The sequence below is a fragment of the Anser brachyrhynchus genome (genome assembly GCF_964034855.1).
Source record: "Anser brachyrhynchus genome assembly, chromosome: 2".
Classification (NCBI taxonomy): domain Eukaryota; kingdom Metazoa; phylum Chordata; class Aves; order Anseriformes; family Anatidae; genus Anser; species Anser brachyrhynchus.
Window position 1 is genome coordinate 82,088,755 of NC_137695.1, and position 20,301 is coordinate 82,109,055.

Consider the following 20,301-nt stretch of genomic DNA (forward strand, 5'->3'; position numbering starts at 1 on the left):
AGAACTTTGTACTAATTTTATAAAATGAAGTTCTTACAGAACCTTTAAAGCACAACCATCTGAACAATCCATTACAAGTTGGGCTGAGCAAAAATAAGTGTTTTCTCCTTATGAAAATTGTTATCTAGTGTGAGCTGTGGAAAAATTACAAATGTTCTTCACAACTCATCATAGAATATCCTGATTTAGAAGGGGCCCACAAGGATTATTGAATCCAGCTCATGGTTCCACATAGGACTACCCAGAAATCAAACCATGTGTCTGTTGTCCAAACAATTCTTGACCTCCAGCAGGCTCAGTGCCGTGACCACTGCCCTGGGGAGCCTCTTCCAATGCCCAACGACCCTATTGGTGAAGAACCTTTTCCTAACATCCAGCATGAGCCCCCCAGATGCAGCTTCATGCAATTCCCTCAGGTCCTATTGCTGGTCACCAGAGAGAAGAGATCAGTCAGTACCTGCTCCTCTGTTCCCTGCGTGAGGAAGCTGTTCTCAAGGAACGAAAAGACTTGGGGAAATGAAAGTTCAAAAAAATCTGCATTGGTGGTATACAACTACATGTTTCTCAGGTTCTGAAATGGCACAAAGAAACTGTAGATTAGAAACTCCATTTGGGATCCAACTGACCAAGTGTCAGATCTTAGTGTAGACATCCACACCTGAATAAGTCACTCGAGGAACCCTTTTAACTAATGAAGAAAGAGAAGCATATCTAGAATGAGATTCATTTCATGCTAAAGCAAACTTTTAAATAGGTCAGACAAATCTCACTCTGGAAGTGCAGTAGTCTGACGCTGAGATGAATCCTGCTTCTTACATATTCACTCTTGTACTGTAGCCAGCAAGAAGTACCTCTCCTGTGGAATACATGCAGTTATGGCTCCAATAGCTCAGTCAGAAGGAAGGACTATGGTTCCATACTGGTTCCCTACTGGAAGTGTTATCTGACTAAAATTCCAGATCAGCTGCAATTTCAGATGAGATAGTAAAGAATTAAGTTGTCATCTCTTACCAAAACACTCCTGAAACTACCCTATTCCCTGTCTCCATCTATCAACTAACCCTACTAGTTGTCAAACTACATGTCGTTAATGAAGGTCCTGTTCAAACTACTCTTCTTCATATTACCTATTGGGTCACACCATCTTCACTGCACTATTGGTGCCCCTTTTTTTTCTTATAACGCACCTCCAGTAATAATGAATAGAAAATGAGACAGTTCTAGCAGGAATTTTCAGAGAAGATGTCGTTTGTGCTAAAATTCAGCCAGGAGGGCCAGCTGTATCCTGGGATGCATCAAGCACAGCATTGCTAGTCGGTCGAGGGAAGGGATTGTCCCACTCTGGTGGGCCGCTGGTGCGGCCTCACCTTGAGTACTGTGTGCAGTTCTGGGCACCACAGTACAAAAAGGATGTGAAACTGTTGGAGAGTGTCCAGAGGAGGGCGACGAAGATGGTGAAGGGCCTAAAGGGGAAGACATATGAGGAGTGACTGAGGTCACTTGGCCTGTTCAGCCTGGAGAAGAGGAGGCTGAGGGGAGACCTCATCGCAGTCTACAACTTCCTCGCGAGAGGGAGTGGAGAGGCAGGTGACCTATTCTCTGTTATCACCAGTGACAGGACCCGTGGGAATGGTGTGAAGCTGAGGCAGGGGAAGTTTAGGCTGGACATCAGGAAGAAGTTCTTCACCGAGAGGGTGGTCGCACACTGGAACAGCCTCCCCAGTGAAGTAGTCACTGCACCAAGCCTGTCTGAATTTAAGAAGAGATTGGACTGTGCGCTTAGTCACATGGTCTAAAATTTTGGGTAGACCTGTGCGGTGCCGGGAGTTGGACTTGATGATCCTTATGGGTCCCTTCCAACTCGGGATATTCTATGATTCTATGATTCTATGAAAATTCATGAAATCATTTTATAAACATTTGGCAGTTGTCCAAATACTCTTAGAAAGGGAAAAAAGAGTAATGTGATTTCACAAATCATTAATGAGCTGAAGTCAGCACTCTGGATTTGATTTTTTTTTAATTATTTTTTAAATAGTTACTTGACACAAAATATCTTGTATCAGCCTGTGGTAAAGGCTCAAACTCTCTTCTTCCTAGTGATTCTTATATTTCCAAATTTGTGAACAGCTGCCAGGAGCATGTGTGTGTGTTTGCATGAGTCTTTGATAGCTATAATCAACAAATACATTTGAAATGTAACATAACTTCACCAACAGAGCGTGCCAGCTCTGTTAGCTCCTTTTAATCCAAGAGGTGCTTTTGAAGACTGCGTCTTCTTTAATATTATACTGTGTGCGAGTGTATAAGCAGTTAGATGTGAACACATGCTGGGCAGTAACAAGCTAATTAATCTGCTTTACGTATTTGGAATGGTAGGCTTCCGTTCACTTGAATCAAGACCTTGGATAGGAAATAAGCCTTTGCACGACCTGCACGCTGATAATATGCAGGCAATTGCAATGATCCATCTTGCTCAGGATACATAGTTGCAAATATTCAGTTACAAAGCTCAAGTCTAACAGTGGTGAGACTACCACCTCCTGGCATTATAGACAAATAGGCAAAAGTTGTCCGACCTGGGTGGCTCAAGTTAGCTGGGGCCATATGTAGAGTCTAGACTGCTCTTGATCCAACGCTGTTATTATTAATAATAATAAACACAAATGTGTTTTTATAGGATGCTTGTATTTGAAAGCCTTTGGGCATTTCACAAACTACAAGAAAACACAATATTTTTTTTTCCATTAAAAGTGCAACATACCCCCAATGAAATTGGAAACTGGCAAAAGAGCAAAAAATACCTACTAAACACCTCACAAAACACAAAAGATAGAGCAACCACCCACAATTCATTAGATTTCTATACATGCCAACCCCTCCTGGCCATACTGACATCAGAGGGAGATTTTTTGTGATATCAGTGGGAGAAAGATCAAGCTTTAAGTGAACAGTAGGAGAGGTCTCTGTGAGAGAATGTGGACAGCAGTGCGCTCAGCTGTACATCCACAGGTTGAACTGAAAGATGCATTTTTGCAGTCAGAAGTGTCTGGATTAATGATATTGCTACCCTTTAGAATTTAAACTTATTTTTCTTTTTCTCTGAAGGATGATAATGAGATGGGAGAACTGTGTTGTGATTTAGACCTAGGCTGAAGATTGAGATCTGTATTTGAAATATCTTGCGGTGAAAAGGAATTCTATACCACCTCCATATGGTTTTCCTTGATGTTTTTCTCTTTGTACATATTCTAGTAGACTTTTGTTATCTCAGCCAAAATATGATCAAAATAATCTTTGATTTTAGGGGAGATTTTCCAAATCTCCAGAGCTGATAAAAATGTTGGTTTTCCAAAAGGGTTGGCACACTGGAGATGTTAACAACTTTTTATTGGATTAAAAGGGAGCTGAACCACTCAAAAAATGTTATACCACTTTTTAAAATGTCTGCAATTCTTCCTTAGGCTTGTAAATCCTCATGTACGTAAACCACAGTCTTTTGTGGTAAAACTGCTTTAACAGAGTTTTTCAGCATAGTAATATGCTGCTTCTCTCTCAGTTATTTTGGGTAAAGATATGGTCTGAATTACCATGTTATCTAAAAACAACCCCCACCCCCCAAATAGCTTTCACTTGCTGCGATCATAAACTGCATAGTTTTTCCTATTTCAGCAGATAGTACCTTCACAGCATTACATACTGGAGCAGATCAAAGCAAAATAACATCAGTGCCATGAAATGAAAAGGAATAGATATCACAAAGCTTGCGTTTGTTCAATGCAGGAAGGGAGAATAAAGATTCCAAATGAATTGGAGAATAAAAGCACGATCATTAAGAAGGTGGCCTTTGGTGTGGTCACCTCTGAGATTCAGTCTAACAGAACATTGTTGTTGCCTCTACTTGTTCTGTAATAGCCCCACCCTATTCATTTGTGTAGAAGAATGGATCAAAGTGAGCTTGAAGATAGACAAAGTTTATAAAAACAGAAAACTCATTTTCTCATATGCTCTTTGGTGCCTGAGGCAGAGGTATTGATTGTAAAGCAACCGAAACAAGCTAAGCTATTCTTGCCTTCTATATGTTTGAACACTTGTAATTGTGCAATAGGTAGTGAAACAACCCAGAATGACGCACAAAGTACAGTACAAATGAGAGACAAAAGCAGCTGAATTGTTTAAATAAGGCAAGGCTGTGAAACTGAGACTCAGATGGGATTTTGCCTTGTAGATGTTTCACAAAAAAGGGAAAAAAAATCATTAACTTGTAAGTGGTTTTGTCTTAACTGTCAGTTCATATGGCAACTGGATACTGTGTAAATAAACATACATTATATATATTTTTAAACATGAAGAGTCAGTGGACTTTACACAGGCCCATTAACATGTCTATTACAAAACAGGCTTATGCCAGATCCAGGAGTAGGATATTAAGGAGAAAATGTGAAAGATCTTTTGTAACAGTGTACATCTTGTTTGTCCTGCTTAGGGCCAGTGCGAGTCACCTTGTGCAGCACAGTTCTCAGGCTTGACTCTGAGGGCTCTAGGAGGGACTTCGGTGATTTCAGGACCCTAGTGAAATGGGCTCTCTGCAGAGGCTATTTTTATTTCCCATAAGAAGGTGTGATTCAAGATCATTTGCAGACTCTTGCAGATGAAATTTGTTATGTTTATGTTGTCTAATCCCAGTGGGTTTGTATACTTTTGCCTTTGTTTGCCTGTAAACCATCTTAACTGTTGCAGCACGTATCTACTCCAGCTCATCTTGTGTCCACAGGACTGGTTTGTGGACAGCCTGTCAGACATGCTCAGCAGTCCGCTAACCTCCTTTATGTGTCCAGGCATGCTCAGACCTACATGTTTCAGCTGTGTCAGCACCTCTGTGTACTGGTTTGCTTCTTGTATGGTCATGAAGCTGGTTTTGAAGATGGCTTTGAGGTTGCCCTCTGCGGGGTGCATGGTATACACAGGGTGGATGGATCTGTCCAGAGATGAAAGTGCCTCTCCTGGGATATCTTACTCTGTTTGAGAGCAGAATAAGCTCTGCTGGCATGAGATGCCCCGATACTGGTGTAACTGTATCCCTGCTAGACCTGATCCTAGTCTTAATGCTGTTGTTTTCCTTGTATGGACCAACAGTAAAGCCACTTTGAATTGCTGTGGCAGTGTAGAGAAACCTCAGTGGGGACATAAACAGTATTTACACCCAGTTGAAGACTTCTGTTCAATCTTAATGCAGTGGAAAGCAGTCAGAGTGTAAGGAGGAACTAGGCTCCCAACTTGTGCAAGAACGGTTTGTTACCAAGCCTACCCAGCCACTCCCTTGGATTCACCTGGACTTGTGCTTCTTCAGTAAGATAAATTGTGCTCGCTTTCCAATATGTTGACTTTAGGGTAAGGAGGGAAAAACAGTCAAATCAGATATGTTCTTTTTTATTTTAATTAAATCATCTGTATTTGAAGGTGGTGACAACTCAGCTTCAGGCTTCTCTTGTTCATCCCATACTCTGGGAAAAGTTCCAGTCTGATTTTTGCTTTGCTCATAACAGAAAGTTTGTATTGGTTTCCTAGCCATGTAATAAATTATGAATTCTGTCATCAGCTCTAATGGTATAACGAAATCTCAACAGTTACACAATGTGCAATGTTCTCGTCTAAGGTCCACAGCTGAATGGTCAGCTGCTGCTCAGCAAGGTGAGACCTCAGTACAGCACGGAAACTTTCCTCGGGATGAGAATGGATTTGCTGTTACTGAGAGTTCCCATTATGCCTCAAGGGGTTCTGCCCTGCTTTTTGTTTTCTCTAGCAACGTGAGATCTGCCACGTCAACATAGATCATTAATGTTTCAAACCTGGTCCTGCCTCTAGCTAAATTTAAGTCGCTATAGTTCATAGACAGATGAAGTCCTACTCTCTCAATCCTTCACACTTCTAGCTCTGCTGTAGTTAACTTTGCCAGTGTTCTGTCCTGTGCTCTCCTCTCCTCCAGGATCACTGAATGTGCCGAGAATGGTGCTTCAAATGCTGCAGTGTATAAAGGGGAAAATACACATCACAACTCCTCATGGCTGTGGGCCTGAAGAACAGAAATTCCCAAGCTTCTTTTGGGATTACTTTTCACCCTTAGACAAGTAGCTTAAATTCTCCCTGCAAGTCCCATCTATAGAATGATTCTTCCTTTTTTAAATCCATCAATAGCATGATGGATTTGTAATAACTTCACATACATGGCTGTAATGAGCACCCTGACAGACTCTGGTGTAAATAAGACAATAAAAGGCAATATTTTTTTTCCTATCCATGTCTGAATGAAACTTAACTTCAAGTTGTTTAATACAAACAGTTGATCAGATTTTGCTGTTTGGTGTCTTTACTGGGGATGAAAAGCATTAGGCACTGTTCTCTGTTCCAGCTTTGTAACCTTGTGGCATTCTGAAAAAGAACAGGAAATTGAGTGTTGAAAAATTATTCCTGCATAGATGGATGTAGATGCATATTCCATTTGTCTGGTGCAACTCAGGAGATACAGAAAAACATGAGAATCACAGCATTTATGCTCCACTCATGCTCAAATATTGGAGTAGCAGTAACTTTATCAGCTATTTAAGTGACTTAATTCTGTGTTGAGAGTCAAGCCAGTTCTTAGTGCGCCACAAAATTAGATAACAACAATGGAAATAAAGGCCTTTGACTCCTCTTACCCATATTCTGCAGTGGAGAGTGAAAACTATCCTTGCAGTGCTTTTTCTTAAAGTGGTCTCTGCATTTGGGTGCTCGCATTTAATTAAATCTTTCTGGATTTGTGGACAGCATTTAGCCAATGCTGCTTTACTGTGTATTGGGACAACCAAGAAGTAATACTGATGGATACAGCATCCAAGCTGTAGTGAACTACATGCTTGAAAACATGCTAAGCTTATTTAAGCCTGCAGAGCTTTTACCTAAGCTTACAGTCTGTAGTGCCAGGTGCAGTAAATATTAATGAACATAGCACAAATATCTGCGACAATAAATGTCGGTAATCTGACAAGCTGAAGGAGAACTTCTTATTCTGATGGAGATGGTTGTATGCTTTGTCTAAGTGTGCAGCCATTCTATGCCTTTCTCTGATGATGCTTATGCTATATGTAACACAGGGGTACGTGGAAACACCAAATAAGGCTCTGGGTTGCATTGTGCTGGATACTGTATGGACAAAACAAACCCCCAAACAAAACAACAACTACAAAAAACAGAAGGCAATAACTGAAAATCTTTAAGTATCTTTCTACTGCTGATTGATGGATTGCTGGAACTTGATTTTTCATCTTTTGTTTTGTTACTTTCAAAAGGAGACATTCTAGCAAGTTATTTACAGATTTGTTTTAAAGAAACTTGACCTCTGAAGCTCCTACTTGGAGGGATAGTTCCTGTTGGATTCTTTCAAATTTGTGGGGGGCAAAATGCCTCCCCCAGCTAAATCCTTGCTGACTAAGTCTTCTCTATTTCTTTCTTTACCATCTGGAATGTGCTGAGCATGATGTTCAGTCAAAAAAAATGCATTTTATTCTGAGGTGAAATGGCAGGGAGCAGGTAACAAGGATTTTTATTTTTTGTTCCAGAACCCATGCTCTCTGTGGGGGTGGCTCAGATGGCACTGAATTAAATTGGAGACTTAAATGTGAAAAGTATTTAAAAAATTTTTAATGATGTCAACTAACTAATCTCAGCTCTAGGGCAAATAATCAAATTAGCTTTAAGAAATGGACTTCTCTGAATGGCCCTTTGACTTATTTTTCAAAGACATCCACATCCACCTATCCATTCTAAAATAATTCTGTAACTTACATAGTGCCCAGTTCCTAGGAATCAAAACTTTACAACAAAAGGCATATCTTTCTTTCCACGTAACATTTGAATACCTTGGACAAACTAGATAGGGGATAGGGTCATGGGGCAAAAGACAAAAAGATATTGGGTGTCCACAGTTTTAATGACTGTCAATAGTTGGCTGGAGAACACGGATTCCTATTAGTGTCCTACTCTTTTTTGAATGCCTTATTGCCTCCTTTAGAAGTGAGGGACAAGCATCAATGACCAGTCCCTTGCCTAGCCTGAGATCATAGCCAGCTAACCAGTCAGCACATGTAGCTCCAAATCAGTTGCAGCATGCACTATTGCTTGTGCAGGCCGTCAAATAAGCATATGGAAGGGAACAGAGGGGTACTGTGATTATGAAGGAAAGTGGTTGTAATTGGAGGATGTAAGGCATATATCATAGGAAACTCAGCTTTGTCAGTTGTGTTGCTTGTAAAACAGCTCATTGACCTTATGCCTATTAGTTCCCTAACTCTCCACCCAGTTCTGTGAGGACTGCAAGAACAATAGGGAGAATGTCAACCTAGTGAATCACTGTTGACTACGTTGTCCACATTTTCCTTATTTGGGCAGATATTTTTGCTTAGGTATGCTAAGAATCCACAAAGTGGCTAGGTACTAAGCCCTAAGACACTCAGACAGGTGTCTCAAAAGACATTTAAGAGACTTACTCCAAGGTTCGTGAACTAGATATTTAAAAATAAGTCTAAAGAATTTAGATGTGGGATTTGGGACCAAACTCCCTTAGGCTTCTTTACTCTCTAAAGCCAAGATATTCAAACAATCTTGACTAAATTAGGATAATTAGAGTCCTTCATCTTACCCCTGCAGCTAATCTATTATACTGGTCTAATGTGTGTACTATTCAACCATGTCAGGGATTTTTGTAATTTAGTGGGAATAAAGAATTAATCATTAGTATCTCTGCTAAGAAGTTTGTGTTTACCATCAACATGCCCAGTTGATGTGCAGATGTTAGCTTAATTTCAAATTATAGTTACACATCATGTTGCACTTGACCAATTTATTAACCCATGCCTAATAGGCCCTTGGGACTGCATTTGGCACAGGGTTAGAGATTTCAAGATGTACTGCTCTTTGTTTACTGAATGTGGTTGGGATAACATAACAGAGAGAGAAGTGTAATTCATGCTTCAGTTTACTTACAGACTTGGAGCTTTGAGGTGCCATTTAGGCTCAACTGTTCTCTTGAGTATAATGAAACTTCATCTCTCATTGAAGTATTTGGAACAAAATCCTTTGTGAGGTGATGCAGTGTTGCTAAACAGCTCTCCCAGTGAGCTGAGACTTTACTTTTGGACTTACCTAGAAACCATAAGAGCCATAAAGCCTGAAGTTCTTTGGAATAACATTCTTATTTCTTGTTAAAGCAAAAGTTGCAGGAGTTAAAGGACTACTGTTTTCTTCTTTTGTCATTTTTTCTTTCCATTTCAAAGCCACAGAGCAGGAAGATGCAGTCAAGTGTCAAATCAGACAAAATACTTCCAGTTTGTTTGTGTGTGTGTGTTGTTACACTACATGCTTAAAATGCAAAACAAAATATTCTGTGCTCCATGTTTGTCTTCGGGTGAGTGTATGAATTAATGTTGACTTCTTAGTTCTTTTCCACTGGTTTATATTTGAAAGGCTATTTGGAAGAGATACTTTTTTGTTTCGCTCTTGGTGTTAATTCCCTTGGTTAATCTAGTGCCAGCATCTCATCCGGATTCAACAAGAGCCTAATAAATGAAACCTGACTGTCCTGTGGCAAGAGCTCCAGGATGGGCTGAAGCCAAGGAAGTCTTGGAACTAATAGTGTTTAACAGTGCTTTCAACACAGTTTGCAATTGGAAATGTCAAATGAGGAAAATTTATATGGTGGCTTGTGAGAAATGTTGATCATTGGTAGCTTATAACTAAATATGTCGATTTTTATTCTTTGAGAGGAATAGACACATAAAATGTATTCTAAATGATTATTTGTGAATATTTACCCATGAGACTGTTATGATATATAGTGATGTCATATGGACTTTTTACCCTCCAGAAAAGGTATTTCTGTCAGTAGCACAGTTACTTACAAGTATTGAAGCAATATTTTGGAACAATATTTTTTAGAGGTCGATAAACCATCAAATTGATGGAAAGGATGAGGGTATAAAACATATCTGTTTCTTTGAAATTTTATTTTCCAAGTCATTGGCAGTTGTGCTCTGTGTTCTTCATTTGGGCTTTAGATCTGCTCTTTCATGTTGCTTTACATAAAATAAAGAAAAAAACCTAACTGGTTGGTAAGTCACATCTGTCGCAGGTCTGTCTTTTCTTTCCTTGCTCAGGAGTCATTTGCTAATGTCAGTGAGGTTACAGTGGTGTAAGGTGAACAGGTACAACAGCTGATTCAAGCCTGAGATGTCTAGAGCACATGTTAAGTAACAAAGAACACCATTTCGGTTTCAGGAACGATTCTATCCCCATCTCATCTGCTGCACTGATGATCACTTCATGAAAGATCACTAGGTTTGTAGGCCAGTTTATTTCTGGTGTAACCTCCCTGGGTATGATGCAGTTATACCAGGGAGAGACCTGGGACATTTTTACTGTACTCAGTCACATGTGCCGTGTTAAGAGAGCCTTCCCACGCAAAGTATTTGCACAACACTTTCCTGGAATTTGAGGGTGAAACACATTTGCTTGTTGTGCTTCAGGCATTTCACCCGACGAGACAGAGCCGTGCTTGCTCGATCATATTAGCTGGATTAGAACAGCAGTGAAAGACCTCCAACTGTCACCATGAGTATGCCTTCCTCTTGCACTGAACATCATTCAAGACAAGATATTGTTCTGGATGGACTTTTGCTTAGCCCAGGTGAACTTGTCTTACATCTTTTCAAGTCCCGAGTATGCTTCTGAACAGAACATTTGGGGATGTGCCAGGAAAATCGATTTGGAGGTGTTTGAAAAGTATTGCAAAGAAGGTTCCTGAAGCACAGCTTCTGCCAATAATGTGATGACAATTAGCACTGTTTGAAAATTGTCACAGTGATTATCTTCTGCTTGTCTCATTAGGCTGAATGGACATAAGCAATTTCTATCCTGCCTATGTCACCCAATTGTCCTTTTACTGCCCATTAGTATTCCTGGGTTGGACTGGGTTAGTGGAGTGCTGCTGTGTCCCCTGCCTTTGTCTTTATTGAGTAGGACGCTAGAGCTGTTTCTGCAGAAGCGGAGGGACTTACCCCTTTCCCTTCTTGGGGTGTATTCAAAGAAACTTAGCTTGGAAGCTCCCCATGGGTTTTACCTGTTTACAGTAGAGGTCACATGGGATCAAACCAATTGCTGGTTATCAGTTGCTGAAATCAGGGCTGATCCCTAACATAAACAAGGACGTAGGCTCTTCAACCTCCCAAGAAGTGGAGGACTACTATTTTTAATAGACTATTCATCCATAGTTAGAAAGCTGTCACTGATTTATAACACTTTTTTCATTGCACCCACCCCAGACTCTGGGCAATCATCCCTAGGGGGATTTATTTTCCATTCTGTTCTCTCCCTGAGTACTTTAAATATATGTCTACATTCCAAATAATCTTGTAAAGGGAATTTTGGCTTCCTGGTTCCTCCTCAAGTCAAATCCTGCCTTTGTCCTTTCGTAATTAGATGCTGAAACAAAATCTATACAGAGGCTGCCGGGGAGTAGTTTGGTGTGAGGCACAGAAAAACTTTGTGCCCAGAAAAGAAAGAAATTGGTCATGAGTCTAGAACAACTACAACCTTCTTAATCTGCTACGCTTGTCTGCATTATATAAAAGTGAGAGAAACACTATGCAAACTGCTGACAAATGGAGATGACAAATGATGAGGTGTTTATCCAAGATCTGATTTATTTATTTACTTGCTCAGTCCTTATGAAATATGTATTTTGGTGATAAATTCAACCAAAACTTCCCCAGCTGTCTCCCTTGGCCAAGCATCCAGTGGATTGCTGGTTGTGACCAAAATTTCCCCTCAGTGGTGGGTAGTCAGTGGAATGTCACAGTCCCCAAGGGTTAGTCCTATTTGTATGAAATACCGTCTTGCTAACAAGTATGGCTGCTTTCTTCATTGAGAAAATGGCATCATCCCTTGTATAAACTACGCCTTCTGTCTAATAGAGTATAATTTTTGCTTATATAATGCATTGTCATGCAACTGATACTGGGCTTCATGCTTCACTTCCTACCGTTCTCATTTTTCTTCCCAGAGAAGCTATGAGTTTGTTTGCTTTTTGGTTAGTTAGTCTTAAAACAATAAAACTGATGGGATTCTCTGCTTATACAGACCTATATTTGTTTTTGCTTTTGGTTTCAGGAAAAAAAATACCCATCACAAACTGCATAAAAGCATAGAAATAGCTCTGCTGTTCTGAGGTAAGCACCCACTCTTTTTTGTTCCTATACATCTTTGAAGTGTTCCAAGGTCTCCTGTTGAGTTATCAGGTGTATCATGCAATATGATGGGGTTAAAGTAGATTTGCTTATTGTGATATGTGGCCTATCTTTAAATGGGGGGTGGGGTGGGGTGGGGGGGATTGCATTAAAAAAACAAAAACAAAACAAAACAAACTTCTCTGATAAATTTTAGGTAGAATTTTACACATGAAACCAAGCTGCAATCTAGACCTCTGAATGACACTGTTAATGAATATTAAGAACTTCATTTGAATAAATACATTTAATTGCACTCATAATCAGTGGAGGGAAAAACAACCTTACCTAATATTTATGAATTGAAGACATGCTGGAAAGATTTATACCACAGCCAAGAAAGAAAACATGCACACGCCTGCCCATACACATACAAGTGAGTGAAAAAGAGTAGCAGGTAGTCATCTATACTGAGGCTGTATCAGGATGCTCAGTATATGAGGGACACCTTTTAACATTGCACTGATACATTTTAAGGCCTTAAACATTGAATTTGCAGAGTTATGGCAAAAAGTCAGTTTGTATCTTGAAGTAAAATCAAGAAACAGAAATGCTGTGTGATATTATAATGATACTCCTATGATGTTAAGCCAGGGTAACCCTATGTCCTGGTCTTCATCCCTGGGACCCTCCTTCATTCTCGTCTCCCTTAGTGCTGGAATGGTATTCCATGTCTCCTCCCTTTCTACACCACTGCCTATTTTCTCATTCTGGCCTCTGACCCAGCTGGCTGTGAGCTTTCCTCTTCCCTTGTGTTTTGGCTGGAGCTTATTCCCTGTATCAGCTATCTTGTTTCTCATCAGGCCTTTTTCTTTGCCAGCTTCTAATTCTTCCCCCTCCCCAAATGGTCCCAGTCTCCCTGTCTTTCACACATTTGCTATTTCTTCCTCTCCCCTCTACTTTGTATTTTCCAATCCTTTCCCTTACCATGGTTAAGCTCTTATTTTTTTCGTGTGTTCTTGACCAAAAGCTTCTGCTTCCATACTGAGAAAAAGTGGGCAGCTGCTAACATAGGTGATAGAGGCTGCTGAGTCTGTTGCAATGCCTAATGCTGGTCCAGAGTAACAAGAAGCCCTAGCTGTGAAGAGGAATTTGTATTTTTCCTCTGTGTCTAGGGTTAAGCATATTCATCTGTTCTTTGTGGAAAGGGCGTGAAGAGTCTGAACACAATAGGACTCTACTGAGTTGGGAGATGCTCAGTGAAAGCAGGGAAGTGGTTGAGTCACCATCCCTGGAGGTCTTTAAAAAACATTTAGATGTAGAGCTTAGTGATATGGTTTAGTGGAGGACTTGTTAGTGTTAGGTCAGAGGTTGGACTAGGTGATCTTGGAGGTCTCTTCTAATCTAGATGATTCTGTGATTCTGTGTAATTACACTGGGGATGAAATTATTCAGTGTGTTCAGCTTGCAGCTTCACTAAAAATAGCAGAAAGATAGAAGGCAAAATTAATTATGTAGAGCACAGTATAGCTTCTCTTATTCAACACCTCCATAGCCTATATATGCCTCCCTTTTTAGGATTCAGCGTGGGCTTATTGTAGAGCTTAGTGGCTGAGTTACCCAATCATAATGAGCTACCGTGTACATCAGCTGAGCATGATAAAGCACTCCTAATGCGTCTACAATGCAGGGTGTTTAATTCTGACATGAACACTGCAGGAAGGCGCACTTTCACACCAACACATGGACAGACTTAGGTGGGTGGTAGTGCCATTGATGGAATATAAAATCTTCATGGTGATGAATTTCTCTTTGCATTCTAAATATAATACCTGAAAAAATGTATTTATCTGGTTTTATAAAAGCGCCAGTTCTTGTTTTTATTAGAAAATGTTAAATGCATTTTTGTGCCTTCAACATAATATGTAATTCTTTGCTTCTTTTCAGGGTCTCTCAGTGAAGAAAGTTCTGTTCCTGTTACAAGCTAAGAACTGCAGCTTAGAGTATGAGTCAATTCTTTGGAGGAAGCACTTAAACACCTGCTTGACTTTTGCCATGTAGAGCAGCTCCTCGCACTTCAGTGGTGTGAGATCAGACTCTTTACTACATAATTTTTCATCTGTCTTACCTCATTTTGGTTCCTTTTTGTCTGTAAATATTGTACTTTTTATGAAGGATTTTCTAATTCCATGTTCTCAGAAAGAGCACAAATCCATAGCGCAGGGAATTATGTTCTTTCAGTGTCTCAGGGACTCATCTCTGCTGGTACTCCCTTTGTCTTTCTCTTCCTATACTATTGGTTTTCTTCTGGGTCTCAGGCACTGGAGGCAGCCAGAGTAATAGCAGGAAATGTATTACGGAAGTGCAGACTACCTGGGATCAGGACCTTGTTGCCCTGCAGGTACAACACAAGAGTAAAACCTGTTGTTGTTTATCGAGGCCAGTCTTGCTTATGAAAGGCTTTCTTCTGTTCTCACCACGGCAGTATTTGTGTGTTGGCAGCCTGAAGAAATAGTGACAAGACACAGGAATTTCAGGCGCAAGGAACTGACGTAGCTTCCTAAGTCATGTGGCTGTGACAAATCTGTTGGGTTTTTGAGTCTGAGGCTCCAGGAAACGAGAACAGAAAGGACAGTGGGATGAGGAACAGTCACCGATCATTGTCTCTCTGGGTGCAGTTATTGGCACCATCCTTACTTCTAGGAATGACGTTTCCATCTCTTCTCTGTGCATTCATTTGTCTTTGTTCACAATCTGTTCCTGCCCAGTCATAGATTTAATGATTGTTCTGGGAAAGGAGATGTACACACATAGACATACATCTACATATATGCACATATATATTTACACACACACATGTATTATATGTGTGGCTTCTGAGCTCATCAGGTTAGCTCAGGCCTGCGCCCATTGCTTCTGCTGCTCCTTCATCCCTGCACTTCTTAAGGGACATCTAATAGCACATTTATAATGGTCCTAGTTCTGTGTTTCACAGTTTATAACATACTCTTTGTCAGATACAAAGGAGATGGTGATTATCATCCATTACCGTGTGGGCTGGTGGAAGGGGGGACCGTTCCCCTAGACACACAGAACATGACATGAGTTGCTTTGTATGAGGGAGCCCTCCTGGGCAGCGCGACATTGAGATTACCACAGGTATATCCCTCCGTAAATTTAATCCTGTGTTCACAAGTTCAGTGCTGTTTGCAGGCAAGGCAAATATGTTCCTTCAGTATGTGGGGAGAAAATCCATGCTTACTGATATAGAAGTACAAAACTGTGTTGGCACAAGGATTTCTGAATCAATTGAGAGTCCTATCTTGTACTGTTATATGATAATAGCTGGAAGATAGTAACTTTGCACTTGATGGAAAAACATATTGTAGAGCTTAATGAAATTTCATCATGCACTTTTAATTGATTTCAGCAAGGGAGACCTTTTCAAAGCAAATATTGCTATTAATCTAATTAGTGCTTTAGCTAATATACCGAAATTATATTCATATATCAATATATCAGACAAATATTTGTACAAGATACGCATTTCAATGACTACTCAGCTGAAATGAACAAATTACCTCCTTTGATTATAAGGGCCTTGCTTCCTATAGCTGTACTTTGCAATTGATTTTCCTGTGTGAGTGCTTAAATTCAGCCATGAAATCCACAGTTAATCCAAAATAAACAGCTTCCCCCCACCCACAAGTGATCTGTGCACCTGTACAACTGAGCAATAGTGCTTGTTGACAGAAGGCCGTTTTTTGTCTAGGTCTTGCTAATGGATCTAAGTCACTGGGTGAGCACGGCAAGATACTTTTGGAATGGAGTATTGGTTGTCTTTGTGCTATTTCCATTTCAGGATAAGAGAAAACTGGGTGATAGTTGCACGGCATGACATGTCCTGGTACGTTGTTCTTTACACTGTCCAGCATGTGAACACATTTTCCTTTTCTTTGAAGCAGCCAAGATGGTGTTGAGTGGTGGATATAATTCCTAGATGGAGCCGGGACAAGGCTGAGACCTGGGTGCTCAGATGTTTTCCAGGGTTTGCTACTTTGGGTATATATTTGTTTTCACTAGTCTTGAATGCTACTGGACAGCTCTCAGGAATATAAGGAAAAATTATCATATATAGTTGTAAGTCCTTACTTGGCTCTTTGTCAGCCTCTGTGCAAACACAGAATTCCACTGAGGCAGGAGTGAGTTTGATCCTATGCCCATTCAAATCTGTGGCAAAGCTTTTAGCAGGGCGCAAGGATCAGGCACATAGGTCAGGATTTCAGGGAGGACTTAAGTTCTGCCACTGTCTGCACTGAGTGCAATCCGGTGCTTTGGTGTCAGACCTTTAGAGCCCATGTATAATAAGGATAAAAGTGCTGAACAGGATTCATTCCTCTCTTCGAATATTTGACCAAAGGAGCTTATATTCTTGCACTATTAGTGGCTGGAGCTCATTCAAGATGTCCAGTGTCCAACTTTGCTTGATGTGTTCTTACCATCACCAAGGGAAGTGTGGGAACATTCCCCACTGCTCCTGTAAAAACTATTCTACTAGTCAGGCTGTAATTCAAAAGAACCATAGAGGGAAAGTAATGAAATTTCTCTGTAGCCTCGTGGTTAGGAAACACAGCCAAGGAGGAGGAAGCCAGGGTTTTGATCCCCATCTCTGGGACTGCTCACATAATTTATTGCTTGACATAAAACTCAGGGGAAAAAGGACCAGATCTCAGGGCTCCTGCTTCTCAGGTAAGTAAATTCTTTCCAGGTCCCATCTTTGGTACCCAAAACCTTTACCAGATTTCTAGCAGTTTTGAAATTCAAAGTTTTTCACAAGGCTATGGATCTTCCCTGTACCTACAACAGGTGTACCATCTGAAAACTAATGGGTTCCATCTTTGGACGGAAAAGTTACATTTTTCTATTCAAATTCAACTTTTGTTTTGAATCTTTCTTCAAGTTCTGTGTGAAGTCATTCTACCTCAAAGGGAATTAACTCTTATGTTGAACTTTAGTGTAGTTATGGCAGTTCTCATGGGTTCTCTGTTGTGACTCATAGTATCATGTTCTTTTTGTGTGTGTGTGTCTAGTGAGTAGCTGGCAAATTCTCCCCAGCTATGGCATTAAAAGAAAAAAAAAAAAAAAAAAGCAACAACCACAAATGTTGTACTTGAGCTGGGTAGAATTTAAGCATCCCAGCTGCTTATGGCCGAGGTTACTGCCATCCCAGTATACATTGGATGGGACTGTAAAAAGGAATAACTGATGTCGGATAGAAACTGGGATGAAAGCAGATGAATAGAAGGGATGACAAGTAGAATGTGAAGTGAACATATCTGTACAGGATCCTAAAAGAAGCAATCCATATTGCGAATTTCATTCCTTTTGCATAGTGCCAGATGATTTGTTACTTCTGCTAAGAAAAGCTAGAGCTCTATTTTTTAAGCTCTATTTTTTGAGAGTGCTGAAAATATAGAAACTTCTCGTTGTAGCTGGAGTTCTGCAGTGGCAGTTGCTTGAACTGCCTGTGTGAAAACTCTGCTCTGATGTGTGTTATAGAAAAGAAATTGTAATTAAGAAAATGCACATTAGCTAACTTTTTTTTCAATGAGTTCCAATACCATAGATCACTAAAAATGAAAAACAATAAATGTCAAATCACATTTCTCTGTAGCTTTTTTCCTTGTTTTTGCTTCTTTTTTTCCCCTCATTTTAGTGTGCACAGCAAAAGTAAATGTCAATAGAAGCTTCTCTTGGGAGTCAGTCAATTTCTAGCCAATGTCCTGTAGTAGAGTAGCTGTGAAGCTATAGATGCTTTAAAGGCTCATTTTTTCTTAAAAAAATATTTCACTGCAGTTGGAGAAAAAATGATAGAAATATTTTTCCACTCTTATATTTTGCTAGTTTCATATAATCCTACATTTTGACTTGAGGATATAGACCTTTAAATGGAGTAAACTACTGTCATTATTAAAAACATCTTCCTGGAAAGAATTCAGAGATGTTCAACACTATTTTTTTTTTCCCCTTGGCACAGTACTCTAATTAATTCTGAACCATTTCTTGAGTAATGTTTTTAAGGTCACTAGCTTGGTTGGGTATTTGGTAATAAAAATTACACCCCACGTCTGCAATAGGACCACTAATTTAAAATAGCCATTTGATTCAAACTGACCTGCTTGCCAGCATAACTAATGAAGTGTCACTTTAATATTTAAAGTACTGTTCTTTCAAGGTAATTGTTATTTACTGGTAATTCTTCTTCATTTGATGGTTTATTAGGTACCTATATGAATTTAAATGGGGCAACTGAAAAACTGTAATTGTCTAACTAGCATAATACTTCGCTATAAATATGCCTGGGCACCTGTTTAAGGAAGGTTTTTTTTTGTTTGTTTCTGCTTTTTCCACTGTGAAAGAATGGGGAAGGCTGATTTGGGAAAGAGATTTTACCTGTTAGTAAGATATTAGGAAAGAGCCAACAGAAGGGGGCTGACATCCTAAGGAATGCAAGGACTTGTTTTGGCTAATTCTGCACCCACCCACGTGGGCGTCAACATTCCACTCAAACACTGCAGGGCTCAGCCTCTCCTCGTCGAGGGACTGGCAAAATAGATGTGTGTGTGCGTGTGTGTGGGGGGGAACATCCAGGAAAGAATTAGTCTGAAAAGTAATCACAGAAAAGGCGCAAAATGGGTGTTCTCCTAGCAAAGGGGGGACAGGAGAAAAGACAATTGTACTGGAAAAAACAAAACAAAACAAAAAAACAGTAAATAAGTATATCACTTGTTCTTTTTTTTTTTATTTTAGCTTATTAGTGAATGTCTTTTTTTGGTCCTCAATGCACCATAAAGCTTTATTTTACCCATGAAATATAGCTATTTAAACTAATCATCTTGCTAGACAGATGCTGAGCTTTGACATGTCCCCCTCAAACTGATGAAGACATTTAAAAAGGCCAGCTACAATGCAAATACTTATCTGAGAAATTCCTGCTCACTTTGGTTTATAATTGCTTCTTAATAAAAGGGCTTTGTGACTGGACATTGCAGGTTACAGTCTTATTAAGTTCTTTCTTCACACTTTTCTTTTTTGGTGGTTGAAGCTTGAGTTCCCGGCCCTGTATCTGTAAATGATTTTTAGGATTGTTTCTGTAACATTTGTGTTTTGTTGTTAGCCTTTAGCAGTAATAGCTGTTTATCAATGTTTAGATTACATGACTTTAAAAGCTTTTATATGCCTGCTTAATTTCTTGGTAATATGTGAATACTTCAATTATTATGAACTTATTTTCATATCTGTAGATTGGGACCTAAGAAGCAAAGCAAAGTATGTGTTTTAGTAGCTTATGGAGGACTTTTCCATGAAGTGGGAATCTCCTTTTCCCAAGATTAGGAGTCAATTCATTTATACCATCTTCATTGCAAAAAGGGAAGGGAGGGGGAAGATAGATGGAAACAGATCCTGTCGTGGAAATTTCAGCTTTGATAGCTGAAGTTTAGTCAATTTATAGTTGAACAAAAATGAAGCACTTATACTGGAAATGCTAGGCAACCCCAGCTTTTGGTAGCTCTACTATTACTTTTTTTTTCTTTTTTTTTTCTGCTAGAGTTTAAGCTTAATAAACTTAAGAAAGAAAGCAATAGTGTTCCCTCCTCCAAAGATACAGCAAGTTAGGTTTGGTTTGTGACTTGTCCACACTTGGGCAACGGGGATCACTGGAATATCTGAGCATTAGAGCTGTCTGCACCCAAATTCCAGTCTAGTGGTGTATCCAGTGGGTGGTGTGAATATGCTATGTCATTTGCTCCTAGGTGCATCATCCAGTGGAGATTTGCCAGATGACTTCATCATCCCACTCACTCTTGCTACTGTATTTTATAATTCTGCAGCAGGGAGACAGCACAATATCCTGGCAATCTGTGCATGCATTAATGAAGTGTCTGCCCACACTTCTTAACATAAGGTTACTAACAATGATTGCTACCATAATGAACTATTTAAATGGCCTGTACCGTCTAATGTAGCTATATACATGCATAAA

The 20,301-nt window shown here is 39.8% G+C and overlaps 1 long non-coding RNA gene across 1 annotated transcript in view; it reads left to right on the forward strand.

Moving 5' to 3' along the window:
* LOC308190645 overlaps positions 1-20,301 on the forward strand; it is a 40,800-nt gene extending 20,499 nt beyond the window's left edge. The window contains exons 2-3 of the long non-coding RNA XR_013947433.1: positions 12,202-12,260; positions 14,205-20,301. This is a non-coding gene — a long non-coding RNA (uncharacterized lncRNA). The remainder of the gene's footprint in view (positions 1-12,201; positions 12,261-14,204) is intronic.